The sequence below is a fragment of the Ixodes scapularis genome, unplaced genomic scaffold, assembly GCF_016920785.2.
Source record: "Ixodes scapularis isolate PalLabHiFi unplaced genomic scaffold, ASM1692078v2 PGA_scaffold0__279_contigs__length_252992795, whole genome shotgun sequence".
In the NCBI taxonomy this organism is placed as follows: Eukaryota; Metazoa; Arthropoda; class Arachnida; order Ixodida; family Ixodidae; genus Ixodes; species Ixodes scapularis.
In genome coordinates, this window is record NW_024609835.1 from 219795274 (window position 1) to 219811981 (window position 16708).

Sequence of the window (16708 nt, forward strand, 5' to 3'; positions counted from 1 at the left end):
GCTTCTGTTGCTTCCGTCGCCTGCCCAGCGTAGTCATGGGACTCAACCAACGCTCAGCAGACGCTGGAGTTAGCGCCCGTGACAGACAGCCCTGTCATCAGACAGTCGTTGTTTGCCGCTTGCATTGGCTACAGGCTTTTATAAACGTTATGCACTACTAGTTTTGACTACTTTTCATTTGTTTTCATCGGTGTCCGTATTATACATGAATAAACGCGCCAAAGCGAATCGAATTCTACGTACGTTTGCCGTGACCCGTACACATTTGGGATGTGCACCCTCCTCTTTTTTTTTTTCCTCTCACAAACACGCCGTTTGTCTGTACTTATTTCGCGCTGGCTTTACGACGATGTTTTATTTGTAATTTATTTTGATGTTGCAATTTGTCATTTATAATTTCCGAACCGGTTCGCGAACCAGTTCAGCGCCCCGAACCGGTTCGCGAACCGGTTCGCGGTTGGAATTAATCGAACGGGAACTGAACCGGAACAAAATAAATTTACCTGAACCTGAACCGTAACCGAACCCGTATTTTTTTCGGTGCGACACACTGATAAAAATACTAACCGGGTTCAATTGCGCTGTTACCTGTGTGCAATTAAAAAAAGGAAAAAGTGTGGCAGAGTTGCCGGTCTCTTCGGCGCAAAGTAAATCCGGTTGCTGTAGCTTTTCTACTATAAAAAAGTTCAAAAGTTCCTACTGGTGTAGGCCTTTAGCAACAATGAGTGGAAGTCTGGAACCATAAATAATAACGTGCTCTCTTGACGCAATAGACGGAGTGGTCGAGGGCGGTACTCTCGGCTGACTCCCCTGCTATTGAAGTAATGGAACAAAGATGCGCTATTTGATTACAATTTTAGAATAGGCATAAATATTCTAAGAACGCGAACCACTTCGCAACGGCAGCCACGAGCGAGAGTTCGATGTTCCGTACAGCCCGCTGGTACAGCCCAGAGATGGAGAACTGCAACCTCCCGGTTTGTCGTCTGCTAGCGGAATCGGGAGGGTGCCCTCTCTCTCGTTTTACTCTGCCGAACCGGCTGAACTTCCCGGATGTGTGGAGAGGGCGCTGCGGTCAGACAAAATGGTGCCGTCCAGAGAGCGCTAAATGGAATTGTCTATGTATATGTACATGCATGTGTGACACAACAGAAGCATGCATATACCTTCACAAAAGGGTATACCTTTCAGAGCTGGACTTACAAAACCTGACCCATAATACAGCGTGTGCCCTATGAATATTTACAGTTTTTCTTCAGCACAAAAATAAACTATGCATTGCCTAAGCTCAGCCCCTGCTCATATGTAGCGCAACCTGACCGGACCAGACGCCCATCTTTCAGAACTCGCGATCTTATTCGAAAGTTATAACTGATATTTGGAAAGGTTTAGTGGGAACGCGAGGCCCGTTCCTCAAAGTTGATGTCTTTCATCTTCATGAATACAAGGCAGCTATTTCTCTATATAAAAGGCCGCAGTGGGGGCAGCACATTATAGCTCCACGCTTGGCCCGACCTCTCCATCCGTGAGGCTCGAGACGGTAGATCCGGAAGAGAATTCCGAACTCGACAGGTAGGCGAGGAAGGCCTACCTCACGGGTCTCCTACCACAACAAGAAAACGACATACCAGCAGGCTACAGCCGATGGGCTGCCGCCCGGGTCTGTCGTATCAGGGACAAGACGGTGTGCACTCCAGCGAAAGTGGCAAGCTCTTGCCAGTTTCGCTGGAGCCAGCCCGTTTCGCTGGCTGGCTTTTGCACTTTGCTTCTTCTGGTTCCAGCAAGCCAAAGCTTGTCAGCCAAACTGGCAAGCTTTGGCTTGCTGGAACCAGAAGCAGCAAAAATGCAAGACCTGCACGGGGAACAATATGGCGACACTCCAACACATTCTTTGGAACTGCAAGGGTCTAGATAGACACAGACAAGAAGCCCTCGAAATCCGCCGTGAGGAAGACCGACCGAGAGAATCGCCACAACCCCGCAAAGCTCTCCTCGACTTCCTGATAGATTCATCAGAAACTCGGGGACACATAACCTCATATAACCACACCGTATTCACCTCCATACCCCCCCCCCCCCCCCAACCCAAATAACCATACCGCTCCTGCTTAAGACTTACTCGACCAAGGCACGTGATCCTCCTTTGCATATTAAAGTCATGTTTCACTCACTCACTCACTCCATATAAAAATATGACAAACTCATTCATAACGTTTGAATGAAATAACGACAACCTCAGAAACTTTGTCATTCGGTACAACCTGCTTGCGCTAAATTTGGTTACAAACTGAGAGTTCTACTATGCATAGTTATTTCTACGCTTAGAAAGCAAACCAATTGTTGAGTTACACCTTGTACATATTGGTTAGTGTGCAGCAACTTGTAAAAATAAAACATGTCATGGCATCGTTTCCAATAGAACGTTTGCCGTTTTTAACATGATGGCGCGCTTCCCGTAGCTAGCAGCGAACAACAGTTTTACCATCATACCCGTGTACGGGGAACATACATGCTAAAAATGTTGCCACAACGTATCCCGTATTAAGAAATTGTGGTACACGTTCCTTAACTCAGTCATATGGAACATGTCTGGCAAAAAGGTTTGCAGAGGTATGTCTCGTATCTTAGTGATATTTCTTCGAACAGCGTACTTCTAAACGTTTTTGTAAGTCGGTCACTTTTGTAAATATTGTAGGTGATAATAATTGTTGACTGTAGGAACCTACTCTCAAGAAGCTGGGGTGAGAGCTCTCTCAAATTTTTTGTTTTCTTTTTCCAGATTCAGTCGCCTGCTAAATGCGGCTACACCAAAACCATAATGACGTTCTTTCGCCATTAAGTTTATGCATCACTTTTTGTCCAGCCATCTCAATAATTGCACAAGCTCGGCAGAAATACTACTTGAGATGGTCAAAAACACCATATAACTAATTAATTGTTAAGAGACAGCAGACTCGTAATCTGAAGAATGAATGAATATCAGCCATCGACTATATTTGCAATTACCTCGCGTGCGACTCGGCCATTCTAAATGTATTCAGAACCAGCCCTGTACTCATTGCTCAAGGCCAACCAACGTGCAAGTGCAGAGGAAACTATACTTCTGGCATTTGTTTTTCTTGCTCGTATAACCATCATTAGAGGTTTAGTTCGTTAATGTTTCATTCAAATTGATGCATTTCAGATCTTCAGGTGCCCAGTACTCTACGACAAGCGTGCTTCTCAACAACTTCATAAAAAAGGTAGCTACCTGAATACGATCGATGTTCTCCGGATGACGAAAGGCCATCCTTTATGCATTTAGAGAAATCGGTACTTGACGACCGAACGTAATTAAAGCACCAGCCCAGCAGAAAGTATAGGGGGAACAATACAGTTTAATATGTACATCAAAATTTGTTTAGATTCAACCAGATTATTATCCCGAAAACACAGGAACTGCAAGTATCGACTAAATCTGCGAAGATCTTGTATTCTACGAGGGCTCTTTAAATCGGCAGTGAATTTTTTAGTCGTAACCAGATCCAGACCATTTTCTGCTTGCAAAGCACACTACATTTCTACCGTTTTCTTTACTTCGTTCTTATAATAGTTCTTGAAATATCATTTACAATACTTCTCCCCATATTGTGCGCTTTACTTTAGTAGGTCACTAATGCCCTCGATTTAACGTGGGCTGTAAAACATAATTAAACTCTTATTCTCCTACTATGTTTGATGTTCCCAGTGTGCCAGGCTGACAGAAATATTTTTCGAGCCCCGTGTTCGATAAGCGCTTTCTATAGATGTACACACTTAATGGCAATGGTAACCATGTTAGTACAAACGATAATGTAAACTAAAAATGGCTACATGCCTCCTGCATGCGTCTGAAAAAAATATAAATATCGCAGTTATTGACCAAGTCTGCAAAAACGTTGTGTTTGAGTTGAACTCTTTGAATCAATCGACTGTGAAGCCCCTGGTCAGGACCTAACCAGACCATTATGCCGTTGGAAGTAAAACCCTATTGCAGCCGATCTTTTCTTATTGCTCCTTTCATTGTTGGCATCTCTTTCACTGATATTTGTTCCAATAGATCGAAGGTTATTCCTGTTCGCGTCCAGTTTTCATATCTGGCTTGTTTTTTAACAGCAGTATAAGATACTGTTCACACCGTACAACTACGTTTATACTCTTTTTCATACTTAGCGTGCAACACTGTCAAAGCTACTGGCGCGAGCGCGTGGCTTCATCTATGGTTTTGCTTACACGAAAACGCGTGCAAATGATCAACGAGATCAATCCCCGCGCTAGTGCCAGTAGCTTTGACAGCGTTGCACACTATGACAGCGTTGCACATTAAGTATAAAACAGTGTATCGTGATCCACACGTGCTAATTAGCTGATTCGTGTGAGAATATTTAGCAAAATACGCATTCAAGCCTCAATATGAACTTGTTTAATAATTTAAACAAAAAAGTGTCGTCAATCCTTCTTTCTTGTACCATCTGAAATTTGTTTGTACTTGAAACAAATCAAGTTAAATAGGTCAGAATGAAGAAAACATTAGTGCCACCAAAACAAGTCAAGTTAACACTTAACACTTTACATCTTAGACGTTAAAACATGTGTTAGAATCTTGTAGGTATATAATGTTCACGTTATTCGGAAAAAGTGATCGATTTCAATTTTAGTTACTCCTGAATAAAAAGTATTCATTAAAGAATAATTGATTACTTAAGAAGAAATGTAATTCGCCGTTAATTGGAAAAATAACCGTTATTTTTCAAATTCCTTCAGGTTTTCAATACGACATATTTTCCTGTCCGTCTGGAAGCTGCTCTTTCGCACTTTTTAAGATTGGATTAAACTCTCAGTGTTATAAACTAGTTATATTCCTAATACCTGCAGTTTATTAAATCATCCCCCTTTTCGGTAATTGGTTAGAGCAGGGGTCGACAACGTTTCGCTGCAGCCGGCCAAATCGCCGCGAAGTGGACCGGAGCGAGCCCGACGGATAAATGGGGAAGGGGAGAGGGGGGGGGGGCATTTTATAGAAATGCAGAATAAAAAAAAAAAGAGAAGAAAACTGTCACATATACTACAACAGATATTCAGAGATTTCATCTAGATTCAGGCACACGTAACATACGGTTGCTTGTCTCTCTAGTATTGCGGGTGTTCATTATTTCTTGCCCAGATGGAAACATTCACATTTAAACTCTTAACCGTGAGTCGCAAAACATTTTGGAGGTGCTTATATGTCATTCGCAAGTAACTCGTTTTAATTCACATCCTTTATCTTGAAAAAAAAAAGCTATGGTTGCAGATATATTTGTGCTTTAGCGAACACTGCGATCGAGGCCGCTGTAAGATTTCGTAGATTTGAAAAGTTTAATTCAGAGTGGCCAGCGGATAACTTTGCAAAGTAGTTCAGTAAAGTTGACATTTGGGCTAGTTGGTAGTCTAACATATTCAGGTATTTAGCGCACAAGGTAGAGAGAAGAAGGTAGGTGCACCAGTCCACGGAGGATTATTTTTTTTTCTTTTCCTTTCTTGTTAGGGTGACCATATTCCTCAAGGTAGAAAACGGGACATCCCAGCCGCGGCAGCGGGAAGAGGGGAGGGGGGGGGGGGGGGGGTAGGGAGGGAGCGTATTAAAGCTTGAGTTAGGAAGAAAAATTTAATGAAATAACTTGTCGTATTTAATAACGTTAGCAAATTGCACTAAGACCTAGGAAAGAGCCACGCTCACACTTCAGTTGCTTGCACTCATTTGGAAGTTACAGCTTGGGGTCCTTTGTTGGTGTGGGCGTAATTTGCCGACGACGGAAGTTTTCTAAGCAGGACTTTATCCTGCAAGACGTGGTCGTAAAAGTCGGCACAATTCTGTAGGAAGTTCAACCGCACAAGTATAGCATTGCTCGCAATGTTGAGACAAGAAGGCGAAACTTCTCGCACGTCCACGTGGAGTTCATAATTGAAAAGACGCGCTCCACTGGAAACGTGCTTCCAGAGTAGCACAGAGCCAGTTCCACGACCCGTAAAATCTCGGCGCTGCATACATTCTGCTTTTGTCTCTTTAAAGACTTGCACCAATCTCTCAGAGACCTGAAGAGTTCCTCTTCTAGTTTCTTTTCAATGCTTTTCTTGACAAGGGTCCTCCATTGGTGAACACACACGTACGTTTCTTCGGCATTTCCGAAAAAGAGTGCAGTGTCGCCAACCGAGATTCTACATGCGTGCTATATCCAGTAACTAATATGTATGTATATATAACTATATATATTTACACACGCGTCTTCGCGAGCGAAAAAGTGTTTGTGGGCAAGAACAGTCCAACATTTTCCTCTCCGGGTAAATATTTTAAAGTACCTACGCAGGCACGTAGCCAGCGGTGAGCCCCATGGGGCCCGGGACCCCCCCCCCCCCCCCCCTCCCCGAAATCTTTCATTTTGCAAGGACCTCCTCTCGCCCCTCCCCTCATACAGCATTTTGTCATGGGCGGGCCCGCCCCCGAAACCTAAATCCTGGCTACGTGCCTGTAACCTGCGGTTATTTTTGTAATATATACTTGTAACGAGTAGGCATATTTTTGGTTTGCTTCAGCTCACTTAGTGTCAATTTTGAAACTATGCGCTTGCACGGAAACGGGACATGATTCATTATTGGGACAAAATACGGGACGGCAAAAGCGGTTCTCAAAAACGGGACTGTCCCGGCCAAAACGGGACGTCTGGTCACCCTATTTCTTGTCAGTAAAAGTAGTTGTGGGTAGCGCTCTTTTCTGTCCTGTCTTCTCTGCTTTGTGCTCTAAATACCTCAATATATAAGCAAAGTAGTTCGCTACAAATACACTCTTCGTCTTATTCCCCGCTTGGGGACGAGCTGGTTAGCGTATTCTATCCGGCAAATATCTTGAACATGTTCAGTAAACACGGGCGGTTAAACGTGTTTGCAACCATGAATACGTTTTGCAGAGGTCGGCATTTTAGAGCTCAGCTCTTAGGCGCCCGTTTCCGCGTTTCGCGGCGTGCGCGTCTCCGTCAGCGTAATCGCCTCGCTAAATTTAGTGGGAAATTGAATTGGTGTTGAGGTCACGGGACGTCAATTTTCCCGCTAAATATAGCGGAGAAAGTGAATTTGTTCATGGGTTATGTGACACAAAGTTAAAATGATGCCCCATGACTCCGTGTCACGTCGACCATGAACAAATTCAGCGGGAGTAGGAGAGGAGGAGAAGGGGAAAGAGGAGAAGATGGAGGAGGAAAAGAGGAAGAGGGGAGAGGAGGAGGAGGGGTGAAGGATGAAGAGGAAAGAGAGGGTAGGAGGAGGAGCAGACGATAAGGGGAAGGTACGGAGGAGGAGGAGGGGCATACCCTTCCCTCCTCCATCTCAAGAGCTGCGCCCTAGTTTTGCATTACAGAGATTTGTAAACATCTTTCATTTTTTGGTTGAACTCACTGACAGCTAGCTCAGTAAAAAAAAAAGAAAACCCACTCACCTCCCCCTCACGGCCGTCCTCACCTTCAAGTCCTCACTTAAGACCTAATGAACTCATTAACTCATCGAACTCATCAACTCCCGCCCCTCACCGAGCTTATGAATTTACTAAACTCACGCCCCTCACTTAGCTCATGAAGTCATCGAACACATACTCATGAACTCACCCAACTCATGAACTCACGAACTCGCGCCCCTCACCGGACTCACTGAACTCACAAACTCACAACCCTCATCAAACTCATAAACTCACTCGCCAACCGACCTTGCACACTCAGAAGTACTTTTCGCCAGTGTCGCGTAGTTCCCAAGCAGCACAGAGTTGGCCAGTCATCGGCCAAAGGCTGGCAGTGGTCCTTGGCCAAGTGGCCAGACAGTGGCCAGAGACTGGACGGTGACTGGCCTTTATCTGGCCATTGGCCAATGGCCACTGGCCATCAGCCATCGGTCAAGCATAGGATTACTGGGCCAAAATCCGTGCTGCTTGGGTTGCCACTCCGGAATTGGAATGATTCCGGAATCATTCCGCACTTTCTCGACCTCGGGATGGAATGGCGGCAGGGCTGGGGGGATGGAATGGGAATGGAATTAAATGCCTTTTGATCGGAAAGAAGTGGGAATGGAATGGGCTCGATTCTTATGCAAGTTGTGTTGATTTTCATTTAGGGCCTAAGTGCTAGTGGCGCAATTTGTTACGGCACGGTAAGTGGCTCTTAAAACAACATCATTGCACGGGAGGTGTATAACAGCTTGATTGTCTTACTGGTGTATGCTCCATCGAGGATGAAAGTGGCGCGCCCTTAGTGAAGCAATTAAAAGTGAATAGTTGTTGACGGCAAGGTGTCTTCCCTGGCGCCGTGAGACGCGACAGAGCGGCTGTTGTAATTATGCGCGATAAGCATGTAGCTGTTACCCAAGGTGTCAAAGCAAACCGGAATCCGGAAAAACGCCGTTATTTTTAGCTGAACTGAAACTGGACTTTAACCGAAATCAAATATTAGACATTGAACCCGAACCGGAATGTAACAGTAATCTTATTGGGTTGTTACCGAATCATTGGAAACGGTTCCGCGTAATGAAATGCGAGCCGTGCCTACTTACGGGTGGCGGCGAGAAGGCAAGTAAGTATTCGCGAGTGAGGCGTCAGCGGCTCAGTCTTTACTTCACAAACGGCAGTGATGACATAGAGACAGCTCAATAATAATGCAAAAAATAAGTATATTTCACGTCTATGTACAGTACGAATTGGCGTCGGGAAGTCGGTGTGGAGGCGTACACTTGTATACTGGTTTCACCTTGCGATGAACCGCAAAGGAGCCAATTTATAGCTCGGTGGGCATCACGTGTTCTGCCGGTTGGGCAGAGGTAGGCGGATAGCACGAAGTTACGAGGCAAGCTACGAACTACAGATTGGCTTGTTTAGCTCGTAGCGTCCATCGCGGTACATCATAAGGTGAGAAACGGAGTATATCTGACTACTCCGAGAGCACGGTGGCCTATAGGCTAAAGACACTTTTTGTGTCTGTGTGTCTATGTTACTTTCTTCTAAGCGATATTCCTGAAGGAAGCATGAAGCAAACATAAACGTGAAAATAAAAAAAAAATAAAAAAAACAGTTGACGGCTGTCGGCGCGTTTGTTCGCTATGGCGAAATCCGTGGGCGCGAAGATGCGAAGCCGCGACGAGCGCGACACTGCGGCGTCGTTCGCCGAGACGCCGGTAGCCCAGAGCCCTGGACGCTGCTTGAAGTAATTTTTTGCGTGTGAGTGCGCGTTTTCTTGAAACAGCAGGGGCCTTCGCTGTCTTTCTCCTCTTTAACTCAGTCGGTCGCGCAAGTCGTTTGGGCGTGCGGTATGGGTCGTTGCCGTTTCGATCTGAATGAGCTTTGTACCGGAGTGCTGTCGTGTATCAGTACTGCATGATTTTCGTCAAAACTCCACAATAGCAGTCGTACTGCACTGGATAAATTTATCATCTACAGTGGGTAACAATTTCACCATACTTTTGCAGACTAAACTACTGCTATCTAAACAACTAGGGACTAATCCTTTTTTTTGTGGGTAGTGGCGAGTATGGTGCGTGCTACCGACACGCTGTCGCTGTGCGTGATGGCTGATTGACTTCACATGTGAGTGCTGTACTTTGTTACGGTTTCCAAGCGCCTGTATAACCACGTAATATTCATTGGATGGTATTCGCGTTAAAAATTCAAGATGAAATGAAATTAGGCATGTATATATGTTTCGCTGTCCTCGTTTCCGCAGCACGTCTTCTGATGATCTAATTTTTTTTGAATGCACACTCAATAAGTCACTTTTTCTTTATTTTAATGACTAGGAGTTGGGGGCTTTTCTTTTCTACCGGTTTAAACTGGTTTGCGGTTGATGAAACCGGGAACCAAACCGTTATTTCAAACACATCAGTGAACCAGATCCGGACCGGAACAAAACTCAATGCAACTGAACCTGAACCCAACCGGTGATAATGACCAGTTCGACTCCCTGCTTTTACCCCACGTAATATGTTTACGTTTTAAGGCAGGTTTCCATAAAATGCTGCCACACTCCCTTGTGCTGCCGCCGTATATCGATTGCATTTTGTCAGCGGTGTTTTGCCCTTGCCGCGGTGCGTGCAGATTTGGGGCAGGTATAAGCGGCGTCGCTTCTAACAGCGCACTAGCGGTGCTTTTGTACAAACATTCCAAGCAGAAAGCAAGGTAGCTTCTTCTTGCGCGACGCACGAACTAGAAGACATTTTGAAGGTCTTATCAAACAAACAACACGCCAACCATGTTTCTGTTGTGGATATACGGTACGTTTGCGAAGAAAATCTGTGGCTTTAATTCTTGACCTGAGTCGCGACTCGCGAGCATTTTACGTTTGATATCGCGATCGATGTCTGCAGCGAAACCAAGTGCCAGAAAGCGCTTTGTGGGGACACCCTTCGGCTTAGTGAAATGATTGATTTGAGGAAGCTTTTGGAAACTTTTTCACTCGTCTCCGCGTTCGATGACGCCAGCAGCTTTATGCTGCTTTTTCCAGCAGCATAGTGTGGATGGCGATTGGCATTTATTTCACGTTTAGGAAGTAAAAGAATGAAAGGGTGGAGTTTAGCCATAACCAGGAGTAGGAATAGGCCCAATGTTTTCATTCTAAGGAGTTGATCGGATTGGAATTGCAACAAGCTTTAATTTCCCGGAATGGAATTGGGATACCCGTTCCGCATCACTGGATCAAGCCCTCGCCGCAGTCGCGGCGCTGGCGCTCGTATTGCGCGTGAGTTGCGCGGCTTTTGCAACCCCGCCACAGTCGCTGCCGTCTGGCGCCGCTCCGGTGCCAGCCGTCGCGTTGCCAGGTAAAGAATTTTTTTTTTTTTTATCTTTCTGCTTGTTTTGCTTCGACTCCTTCCGCGAATCGGCCGAGCGCTTGAGGAAGGAGCGCTTTGTTGGGACACAAGGGCGCATCATCGCGAGTCTCGTGAAGAAGTATTCTTTACGGTGTGTACTGTTAGTTTCAAGCAATCGAGACAACTTCATGCAAGTATAAAGTGAGCGTCCGCATCGTTGTTTATTCAGGCGGAATAATTATTGTTTAAAAATGCATCGCCGTGGGTGCGTATTTAGTTTCTGTATAAAATACTGCGAACTCATATTTAATGATGGGATGGTTTTCTCTACAATTTTTTGTTGAGTAGATCTATTTTGAAACGCTTTGTCTTTACAGTTACCGTAGTTCGTACAAATTATTTCTACTTATATAACTGCCCGGAATATATTTTGTTTTGAAGAGGGAATTTTATCAACCAAATAAAATATGTTCGGTGACTTTGGCGGAGGATCCAGGCACGGTATACATCCGAAAGCAAACTTCTGAACCATATTTTGCAAAGTGACAATCATCGTCTGTCGTCGCCAGTCACTAGAGGTGACCCGACACATGTCTGCATACCAAACTCGGCACAAGCAAAGTCGTACCGAAAAAGCAACGTGCCTTCACAATTAATAATAGTAATAGTAATAGTAATAGTAATCTTTAATAACTAATTCTTAGAGTCAGGATCAAGTTCCAGGTCTTGTCAAAGCCTCAAGGGCTTGTGGGACTAGACCCAGCTGTTGCAGCAAGCTTATTGAAAATGTTCAGATTGTCACGTACACACACTCACACACACACACGTACAAACACGAATCACACACCAATGACATATTCTGCTCCAGGCGCAAGTTCACATTTCTGTCGGTCTTGAAAAAGTGCAGGAAAACACGTAGTCTCATCAGAAAATAAACGCACACATAGGCAAATACAGTAGCCCGAGAATATAATGAAGACCATAGTCGTATAGGAAACAGGAGCGAACTGCCAAGGCTCAACTTACTTCCTCAAAAAAAAAAAAAGGACGCGCGCGTTTTTTTGCAGTATTGCTTTTCTTAATGAAAAAATAAGCTTTTTAAACTTTCCAAAACGAAAAGAATGAAATATATGCGCCAGTCACAGTTACTTTGAAAACTTACTTACACGATTACTTTCATAAAAAAAAGTTGTTCGTGTATTTTTTTCATATTTTCATCAAGAAAAAAAGAAAAAAAATCCTAGTGAGGTACCAAATATTTCTTACAATCACGTTTTTAATGATAGCTCAAAACGCGTAAACAAAAAAGTGAACTGAAAAGATTACCTTATAAAACTAAGGTAGAAAAAAAGAAAATGGATGGTCACTGTTTTCGCACATCCGAGAACATGCTTCTCAGACATTTTTTTCAACATTTTGTTTGAGTTAATGGAAAGCAGAGATTCTGGAAGACCATTAAAAATTTTCGGGACATAAAATGTGCGCAGACTTTCACCATAGTGTCACGGGTGGTGACAAATAAAACAGGAAATAAAAAGAAATAAACGTTTAATGTGGCGAACTTGTGCCAAAAATAAAAGGAAATAGAAAGATAACAACAGAGCGTCGCGGGCGTCGAAGGCGGCGAAGCAGCAAGATCGAACGCTGAGGCGAAACTGACTCGACAAGGTTGCGGGTGGCCTCTTATCTAGAATGAGGCACTATCTCGAAGATTCGGCGGAGAAGGTTCGAGCGTAGCGCGCTCGGGGCGAGAATGAACACGCACTTTCTAGAACAACGTAAGCAGGGATAAACGACAGAAGTTATGTCCGGAGCAAGAATAAACGAGAAAGTTCTAGAAGTCCCTGACCCTGCGCGCGGCATTATTCCCCCCCCCCCCCCCTTTAAAAGCGCATCGTCCCGATGCAGCACAAAACAAAAAACAAAAAAAACAACAAAAAGAATCCAAAACAAAACGACAGCAGAATCGCGAGCCATAGTTCACAGTTCAGAGTTCACAGTTCACTCGTCGACAAGAGTAAAAAGTTTTATCGTTCGTAATACGGCTTCAGCCGGACGACGTGCACCACCTCGGGTCGCGGCTGACGTCTTGCAGATGGGCGCGTTCCGTCGGGAAGGACTTCGTAGTTTAAGTCCCCGAGACGGCGAAGCACCTTGCAGGGTCCAAAGTAGCGCTTGAGAAGCTTCTCGCTGAGACCGCGGCGGCGTATTGGTGTCCACACCCATACCCGGTCTCCGGGTTGATAGTGGGCGTCACGCCGGCGAAGATTGTATCGGCCGGCGTCGACATCTTGCTGGTCTTGAATTCGTAGTCTTGCCAGTTGGCGGATCTCTTCTGCCCGTTGAGCAACCACCTGGGCGTCATCGCTTCCGTCGTCGACTGGATCGTGCGGCAACATAGAGTCTAGCATAGTCGTCACCTTCCGGCCATACACCAGCTGGAAGGGCGTCACTCTTGTGGTCTCTTGTACGGCCGTATTGTAGGCAAATGTGACGTATGGCAATACCTCGTCCCATGTCTTGTGCTCCACGTCGACGTACATGGAGATCATGTCGGCGATGGTTTTGTTGAGCCGCTCCGTCAACCCGTTTGTCTGCGGATGGTATGCAGTTGTCCGACGGTGGTCCGTCTGGCTTAAGGCACGACCACATTGGCGTTTCGGAGGCCTGCGGCGCGACGGTCGGCGTTGCCGTTTGCCGGCGGAAACCAGTTTTCGGCTTCAACGTCGCGACGTGCGGCGCCGCACACCCAACCGCTCTTTGCGCGGTTCAGAGGTCAGTGCCGCACGCCGCAGAAGAGAAGAGCCAATGGGAGGTGGCGTCGTTAGTGACGTTGCGATGCCATGGCAACGCGGAAGCCGGTTCAGCCGCTTCCACGCGCGTCGGCGCGTCTTTCACGTTGTAAATTTGGCACGTAGCGTTGTTTAGTTTTCGCTCCCTACTTCCCATTTCCCCAATGCCGTTCCCGACGGAGCGCTTCCTCGAGACTGTAGGAATGTTTCCTTTTCTGTACGACAAGACTCAACCAGACTATTTGGATAAAGACGCGAAAAACAACCGATGGGAGATTATAGGAGCAGAATTTGGCATTACAGGTGAGTTTCTCCGTGGCACTTGTTGCATGTCGCCTGTGTTGTGACGGATGTCGTGTCGATTTGGTGACAGTATTTGACTCCATGTGTGACGGAATATCTTCTGCAGGAGTCGGAGCAATGGGAAAATTCCGAAACGCACGTGATCGGTGGTTGAAAATTTTGGCGAAAGTAGACAATGCGTGCCGAAGCGGAGCAGGGGGAACGCCGGGAAAGGCCTGAAGTCGTGGCCCCTTTTCGACGTCGTAGACGGTATGCTTAGAGGCACCCCTCACTACGCCGAGAAGTAAGTTGTCGAGCTCCTACACGCTCAACTCAACTTTTTGTGAGGGATCCCAAATACTAACTGCCCGCTTGCAAGCAAATTTTATCGAGGGAGGCCTTTACACTATGTTGCCCATTGACAAACTGCCCTTCTCTTCCTTTTTAAAAGAATATATTACATGCATATATTTTTTCATGTTTCAGGATAATTACTAACATACCAGCAGACGAGCAAAGGTATGTCTTGTGCATGTGTTTATTTTCTCCCATACGCTGCTTGTTTTTCTTTCGACCTTGCAAAACTTCTGTCAACTCACAGACTATCTCTGCAGTGTTATTGCAAATGTTTTGGCTGCCGTTTTTAGAAACACACCACAACCGTCCAGCAGTGGGGGCACCACACTGACATGCAGCCCAGGGCTGCAGGAAAGGTACACTGTATTTTTTTTACATAAGTTGAGAGGAAAACTAGAGTAACAAACTTTTCCTCTGCTTTCTATAGCGGTGACCGGGGCTGCCATGGCTTAAACATCACATGTGCTCAAGATGTACTTGCTGCAATGTAAGTATGTTTCGTTGTGTTGGTTTGTGGTACCACGGTTCTATTCTACAGCGGAGCTGTTAAGGGCTAGGTTCCCCAGGATCCTGTCCGTGTATGTCGACACAAACCTGCCTGGACAGCTACCGCCATCTATAAGCGACGGCGGCAAGCACACAACCAGTACGGTTTCTGCCGTCGCTCGTAGGTGGCGCCGACCTTTCCAGCTATGATAGAAGAATGGATAGTTTTGCGGCGCGTTGGTGGGAATTCATCGTAGGAAACAGCGCGAAAAACAGACGACGACGACGAAGAAGCACACAGTATATCGAGTACAGCTCCGCTGGTCTTCCTTCTTCAAGAGAGCGGAAAGCCTGAACATTTTTGGTAAGCTGTCCACCGCCATGGTGGTAAGTGCCCCTCTGCCATTTTCCCTATACACCTTCCCAACGCTTGCTACCCAGACGAGAAATGCCAAATCACGGAGCTGGATGCATTCGTGGCGTACAATACTTCTTGGCAGAGAGCAGTTGCGCATGTTCTGCAGCGTCCCAGTGTATAGTCAACAAATACGGCAGTTTGAAGCAGCTTTTTATTTGAAAGGTCCACGTGTTTGAATGTAAGTAAATCTTCATTAGGCATTGTTCATAATATTAGGGAGTCTTCAGAAGCATGGCAAGTACCCCCGCCAATGACGGAACACGAAAAGCACGATTGGTATCATAATCCACATGCGTAAACCCCCCTTTATTTTGTTGTTGTCCCCTTCATTGCTGCCCTAGATGCATTTGCTATAACAATCTTGGTCACTGTATAGCAGGTAGCGAGCGAGTATGTTGAAAATTTGAGTGCTGGGTGATTTTTCTTGATGCGCCGACGGCTAGTGATAGGTATTCAAGCAAAAACTAACTTTAGCGTGCCAAAAACTGCCTCCATCCATTGCGAAGCATAGGGTTAATTTTCACCACAATAGGTTCCAGCACGAGTTGGAGCTTTATGTAAAATGAAGCAGCCCTATGCTGTACCGTAACTGATCTGCTGCACGCCAGTTCCAACATACAATAAGAGACGGGGGTGCCCACCCTACTTTCACTGAAAACTGGGTTTACCTAGACATGGGTGCTTGTACAGTTAAATGGGGTAATTAACATGTAATTTAGAGACTTGCCAAGTTTGGGAAATGATAATAGTGGGTGCTTGGGGGGAACTAATTGGGCGCTTTCGCAGCATTTTACAAATTCCTCGCAGTAATGTCTTTCTCATTTGCTTTGTCGTTCATAGTCTAATACACTGTCTTCCACAAAAGGTATACCGACAGAGAGGATGACGATGACGACGATGGGAGGTGGGTGCTGTTTGTATTTTTGCTAGTACTGTTCGCCTACATGCTGATAAGTTCTTTATATGTTGGTTTGTGATATGCAGATACACGTGAATCAGTAAATACTGAATATCAAGCAAAAATACTTATTACAGTGCAGTAACTCTGGAATGAATAAAAGTATCAATGTGCCAAAGTGGCACATTGATACTTTAGACCCATGTTACGGATGAAAAAAACAAGACGCGGGATGGCCAAAAAAATATGCTTTTCGTATAAGGCTCATCACATTATGAGGCGCTGGAGAAATGCAGCCTTCTCCGTTAAGTCCTTATTTCAAACTCTTTTTGTTCGCCTTCCGCCCATTGAAAAGCATGCGGGAGGGGCCTTAAAACGCACCTGGTGTTGCTGCGCCGCGGCGTTTTCCCGCACGTCTGCTTTCCTCGCCGTCACCATGGCAACGAACGCCGAATGAATAGAAACACGCACGGTACCGCCACGCGCGTGAAGCCAGCCACAGCTGACGCCATTTTGCAAACGGCCGCGTGAAGCCAGCAACAGCTGACGCCATTTTGCCAAGGGTGTTCAGCCATCGAACACACGTACAGCAGCGCAAAAACACATAGAAGCCGGAAATTAGACTTTGTGCACTTCCATGCACAC